Here is a 6,607-nt window from a genome sequence, read left to right as displayed (position 1 = left end):
TGTTTCCAGTTTTTGACTATTATGAATAATGCTGATAATGGAGTAGCTGGACTGTATGATAACCATGTTTAGCTTTTTGAAGAACTGTCAAACTATTTTCTAAATAGGGAGAAAGTGCCCATTGATGTCCCAGTTAACAAGAAAATCCGAACTTCTACACGCCATCAAACCATTTTATTATGTCTTTTTTTATTATACTTTTTCTAATACATGTAAAAGGTATCTTGTGGCTTCAATTTGAGTTTCTTTCATGGCTGATAATGTTAACCTTCTTTTCATGTGCTTATTGGCTACTTTAATAACTTTTTTGTGCATGTAAGAAATGTCTATTCACGTCCTTTGCCTATTTCTTTAGTTGTATGGATTGTTGTTGTGGTGGTTTGGTTTTGTTGTTGTTGACTTGTAAGTGTTCTTTTATACACTACTTAAGTGGATACATATATTAGAAATGCAATGTGGCAATTTTGAAAATCAAATTCCTCCTCCTCTTCCTGTTAGCACCCCAGGAATTGCCATTGCTATTCTTTTTTTTTTAAGATTTTATTTATTTATTCATGAGAGATAGAGGGGGCAGGGCACAGAGACACAGGCAGAAAGAAGCAGGCTCCATGCAGAGAACCCGATGTGGGACTCTACCCAGGACTCCAGGATCACAACCTGGGTTAAAGGCAGGCACTCAACTGCTGAGCCACCCAGGCATCCTGCCATTACTATTCTTGATTTCTTTTTTTAAGAGACTTTTCTGGACTAGTTCTCCTAATCTGTAATGTTTGTCATGTATGACCCCTGAAGTCTTTGCCTGATTAGCGTAGTGGTCATATAATTATTAGGCAAAGATTTCCATAAATATATTGAACTGATAAGATTCCCAGGCTTTGCCAATGGCTGTTTGTATATTTTTAATGATTTGAACACTCCTGTAGAGAGTTTCCATTTCTGCATTATTCTTCATTTTCTGTTTGCCTTGAAATAAGTCTGGCCAGAGATATGAAATAAAGGCCTTTCCAAGTTTTTCTGGAGCAAGTATATCACCCTCTGTATGCAGGTGGCCTTGTAGATATTACCAATTTGCCTTTTCTTTTCAGGGTCCTGTGAACATTTGATTCTTGTTTCTAGTTTTTTGATCAGCCTTCTTGAAAATACCAAATGGTAAAGATTCTTCAGGCAGCTGTGATGTTAAATAATTGCCACTTACTGTTTTAAACAAATGCTTTTAGATAAGACTATTTGCATAGAGCAAGCTCTAAACCAGGTCAAATAAAGCAAGCCCGGAGAATGGAGCTTTTCAGCAGGTGGAGCTTTTCAGGCAGGTCAGTTAGTGATCATTCTTTGAGAAAGAGACTTTTGTGGAGTTCTAAACTGGTTTTCCCACTTCAGGGGCTGCCTGACAGCGAAATTTCAATGCTACTCTAATTGGGAAGTCTTGGTTTTTAATGGTACCACAGAGCTGGTAAGAGAAAGATAGAATTAGAGAAGGTTAAAATAACAAAAGTTACTGTTCTTACTGAGATTAAACTGTTTTTCTTAAACATTCCTCAGATTGTTACAGATCTTTAATTTTCAAAGTCCTGAAAAAGTTGATTTTTACAGTTTTTGCTGTAATTTTCATTGCTTTTATTCCTGAAAGGATTTTTTTGAGGTTTTTACTTCACCTTTCTGGAGTTCTATGAACCCTTTAGCATTGTAGAACAGTTAGTAATTTTTATTTACTGTTTGCCATATACTAAAATTTTCCTACATTGAGTAAAAACATCATATGTAAAAATAACATTTTATATTTATGTGCTGTGTGCTTAAGTGCTATAATTGGGGATCTTAATTGCTCCTCTATCACTACTGTGTGTTGTCCTGTGTACTTGTGACTTCTGCAATAAAATATTTTCTTATAAGGAGACTTCTTTTTCTATCAAGATTAAGTGTCTATTAAATTTGTTATTTAAAATTTCTATTAAATTACTCAAGCTTTATCCTACCAATCTGACAATTTAAAGCAAATAGGTCGACTTAGTTAATAGAGTCTTCCAAATATGTATTCTAGTTCAGAAAATGACTTCACTATATTTGGAAATATTAGGACAGATAATCTCAATGGCCAGGTAAAGCTCTATATGTGATAAAAGATGAAAGGCCAAGAAATAAAAACTATATTCTAAACATTATTACCATTTCTTCCACATTAGGGTGATAGAGATGCCTTTCAAGTTCTACGAAGAGTTAATTGTGTGAAATATGGCCTGTAATTTACCCTGCTTGATAGATTTGATTCAGAAATGTTAGCCATCCATCCATTAAAGACAGTCTTCTAGGCTGCTTGCTGCATGTGCCATAAGAACCTCAATAAACATGATATAGGGCTAAGAGATACCATTAATGAAAAGAACATGACTAATATAACTTAATGTTGTAAGTTTTGATTTATTAAAAAATTATTTAACAAAATAATCATAGTTATTACAGTATTTTTGATATGCAAGGATATATTTTCTGTTTTTTAAAAAAAACTTAGAGTGGTCAAATATCTCCGAATTAAAATTCTCTAACCCAGGGAAGAATGTTGACAAAGATTTTTTAGGTAATTAAAGATAACTAGGCCACCAAAAATCTAATAACTAGATGAAAAAAAATAATTTTTTAAGTTTGTGTGAAAATGGATAATTAGGAACGAGAGGGAAGGAGAGAAAATGGCATCCATGGATTACAGTACCTACAGCCAAGCTGCAGCCCAGCAGGGCTACAGTACATACACCACCCAACCAACTCAAGGATATGCACAGACCACCTAGGCATATGGGCAGCAGAGTTATGGAACCTATGGACAGCCCACTGATGTCAGCTATACCCAGGCTCAGACCATTGCGACCTATGGGCAGACCACCTATGCAACTTCTTATGGACAACCTCCCGCTGGTTATACTACTCCAACTGCCCCCCAGGCATACAGTCAGCCTGTCCAGGGGTATGGCACTGGTGCTTATGATACCACCACTGCTATGGTCACTACCACCCAGGCCTCCTATGCAGCTCAGTCTGCATATGGCACTCAGTTTGCTTACCCAGCCTATGGGCAGCAGCCAGTAGCCACCGCACCTGCAAGACCACAGGATGGTAACAAACCCGCTGAGACTAGTCAACCTCAATCTAGCACAGGGGGTTACAACCAGCCCAGCCTAGGATATGGACAGAGTAACTACAGTTATCTCCAGGTACCTGGGAGCTACCCCATGCAGCCAGTCACAGCACCACCATCTTATCCTCCTACCAGCTACTCCTCTACACAGCCGACTAGTTATGATCAGAGCAGTTACTCTCAGCAGAACACCTATGGGCAGCGGAGCAGCTATGGACAGCAGAGTAGCTATGGTCAACAAAGCAGCTATGGGCAGCAGCCGCCCACTAGTTATCCTCTCCCCCAAACTGGATCCCACAGCCAGGCTCCAAGTCAATATAGCCAACAGAGCAGCAGCTACAAGCAGCAGAGTTCATTCCAACAGGACCACCCCAGTAGCATGAGTGTTTATGGGCAGGATTCTGGAGGATTTTCCAGACCAGGAGAGAACCAGAGCATGAGTGGCCCTGATAACCGGGGCAGGGGAAGAGGGGGATTTGATCGTGGAGGCATGAGCAGAGGTGGGTGGGGAGGGGGACGTGGTGGAATGGGCGCTGGAGAGCAAGGTGGCTTCAATAAGCCTGTTGGACCCATGGATGAAGGACCAGATCTTGATCTAGGTCCACCTGTAGATCCAGATGAAGACTCTGACAACAGTGCAATTGATAGTATGGTGAGGGCAGAGGGATGCCACCACCACTCCGTGGAGGTCCAGACGGCCCAGGAGGTCCTGGGAGCCCCATGGGTCGCATGGGAAGCCGTGGAGGAGACAGAGGTAGCTTTCCCCCAAGAGGACCCTGGGGTTCCCGAGGGAACCCATCCAGAGGAGGAAACGTCCAGCACCGAGCTGGGGACTGGCAGTGCCCCAATCCGGGGTGTGGAAACCAGAACTTCGCCTGGAGAACAGAATGCAACCAGTGTAAGGCCCCGAAGCCTGAAGGCTTCCTTCCACCACCTTTCCCGCCCCCGGGCGGTGACCGTGGCAGAGGTGGCCCTGGTGGCATGCGGGGAGGAAGAGGTGGCCTCATGGACCGCGGTGGTCCTGGTGGGATGTTCAGAGGTGGCTGCGGTGGAGACAGAGGGGGCTTCTGTGGTGGCCGGGGCATGGACCGACGTGGCTTTGGCAGAGGAAGACGAAGCGGTCCTGGTGGGCCCCCTGAACTTTGATGGAACAGATGGGAGGAAGAAGAGGCGGGCGTGGAGGACCTGGATAAATGGATAAAGGCGAGGACCGTCAGGAGCATAGAGACTGGCCCTACTAGACGCAGAGACCCCACAGAGCTGCATTGACTACCAGATTTATTTTTAAACCAGAAAATGTTTTAAATTTATAATTCCGTATTTATAATGTTGGCCACAACATTATGATTATTCTTTGTCTGTACTTCAGTATTTTTCACCATTTGTGAAGAAACATCAAAACAAGTTAAATGGTAGTGTGCCAAGTTTTTTTCCTTCTTTTAAAGATGGTTGTTTAGCTAAAGTCTAAACAATGGGAATCCCTTGTGAGCATGCTCAGTATCATTGGGGAGAACCAAGAGGGCCTCTAACTATAACAATGTTCATGGTTGTGATGTTGTTGTTTTTTTTTAAATAAAATTCCAAATGTTTATAAAAAAAGAAAATGGATGATTAAACTACCTTATGAATAATTATGCACATATACACTAGTTATTTTTTCTTTTTAAGAATGTGTTTATTTTTTCTTTTTAAGAACATGTGTTTATTGGACAGCCCAGGTGGCTCAGCAGTTTAGCGCTGCCTTCAGCCCAGGGTGTGATCCTGGAGACCTGGCATCGAGTCCCATGTTGGGCTCCCTGCAAGGAGCCTGCTTCTCCCTCTGCCTGTGTCTGTTATTCTCTCTCTCTCTTTCTGTGTATCTCATGAATAAATAAATAAAATCTTTAAATTAAAAAAAAAGAATATGTGTTTATTAAATTACTAGCCTAAGGGCACCAGGATTGCTCAGTCAGTTAAGCATTTGCCTTTGGATCAGGTCAGGGTCTCAGGGTCCTGGAATGAAGCCCCACCATCAGGCTCCCTGCTCAGTGGGGAATCTCTTTCTCCCTCTCCCTGCTCCCTGCTTGTGCTCTCTCTCACTGTCTCTAAAATAAATAGAAAGAAAGAAAGAAGGATAAATAGATAGATAGATAGATGATAGATAGATGATAGATAAAATCTTTTTAAAAAATAAAAATACAAAAAAAATAAAAATAAAAAATAAAATAAAATAAAAATAAAAATACTAGCCCATAATCCCATGGGTAGTGTATATTCACATAAAGTAAAGCATTGAGTTACTTAGTTAATAGTTACATACATTTTACCTGTACATACCAAATTGCTGTTCAGATAGTATGTACCAATTTTTACTCCTGTGTTTGACTAGGCCTATTGCCTCACATTCCACCATAATATGAATATTTAAATTTAAATTATAGTTTGCTAAATGAGCGCACAACTGTGTTTGGAGACCAGAAAACTCCTATGTCATTATTCTGTGCACTTGTGGACTATGACTTCTGCAATATAACATATTTTCACAATAAGTATATTATTTTTCTTTTCTATGAAATAGCTACCATTCTGGTTGGTATCTTCTGTTGATTTAGATGATGAAGGAAGCATAAGAAGTAAGGCTTATGAGTTTACAAAGCTTTAGTTTAAGCTTAGATTGTGACAAAGCTCATTCACTCTACAGTTGATTAAAAAATACTCTAGCTTCATCTGAGTAGGTTACCTACATAAACCTTACTTGAATTCCATTTGTCATCCCTCCTGATTTCTCAGAATTGCTTCTATCAAGAATATTGGAAAATACCTAGAAGCCTGAAGCCTTCCCAAGGCTGCTTTATACTCAAATGCAAGGCAGTGATTGATATGAGACACTATCATTCTCAAAAGCTCTGCAAAATAAAGATTAGTTTCTCTACCAAAATAAGTTTACTCAGAGAGTGCTCAAGCAAGTTACAATAACTTCACATTTTTCCTCAAATTTTATCATGATTTATTGAGTTATGCAATTGGAATGTTGGTATACTGACTTGCCCATGCCGAAGTTCATTCTGTATAATGCAAAAATGTCATAAATAGCAAAACACAAAAAAGACAATTTTTTGAACTGAGTATTATAGCTATAAGATTAATTGCTCATTTATAGAAATAAAAAATAATAATAAATGTCCTGGTGTTTTAGGCTGAAATGACATAAACTTTGGTTTCCAGATATGACTGTTTAATTTTATGCATTTTTTCATTAGTGAAAGAAAAACCTGTATAATGAGCCTTAAATTAGGTATTGGTATCCTTCAGGCTAGTAGTTTTTCTAAGTATAAAATTCTATTGATCCTATGTCTGGCTTATTGTACATGAGGATAGAGTGCAATCCATTATCAGGAAAAGCAAAGCCATTAGACTCCTCATGCATTCAATTAGGCTATTACTTTATCTATCTTAATTGATACTGTTAATAGTATCATATATAATTGCTGCATATAGGCA

The 6,607-nt window shown here is 39.4% G+C and overlaps 1 pseudogene; it reads left to right on the top strand.

Annotated features, from left to right (window-relative positions):
- Window positions 1–2,681: 2,681 nt before the first annotated feature.
- Window positions 2,682–4,368, top strand: LOC112930986 (RNA-binding protein EWS pseudogene; annotated as a pseudogene).
- Window positions 4,369–6,607: the final 2,239 nt, after the last annotated feature.

This window comes from Vulpes vulpes, chromosome 4, assembly GCF_048418805.1.
Source record: "Vulpes vulpes isolate BD-2025 chromosome 4, VulVul3, whole genome shotgun sequence".
Classification (NCBI taxonomy): domain Eukaryota; kingdom Metazoa; phylum Chordata; class Mammalia; order Carnivora; family Canidae; genus Vulpes; species Vulpes vulpes.
The sequence above is the reverse complement of the archived record's forward strand: the minus strand, read 5'-3'. Positions and strand labels throughout refer to the sequence as shown.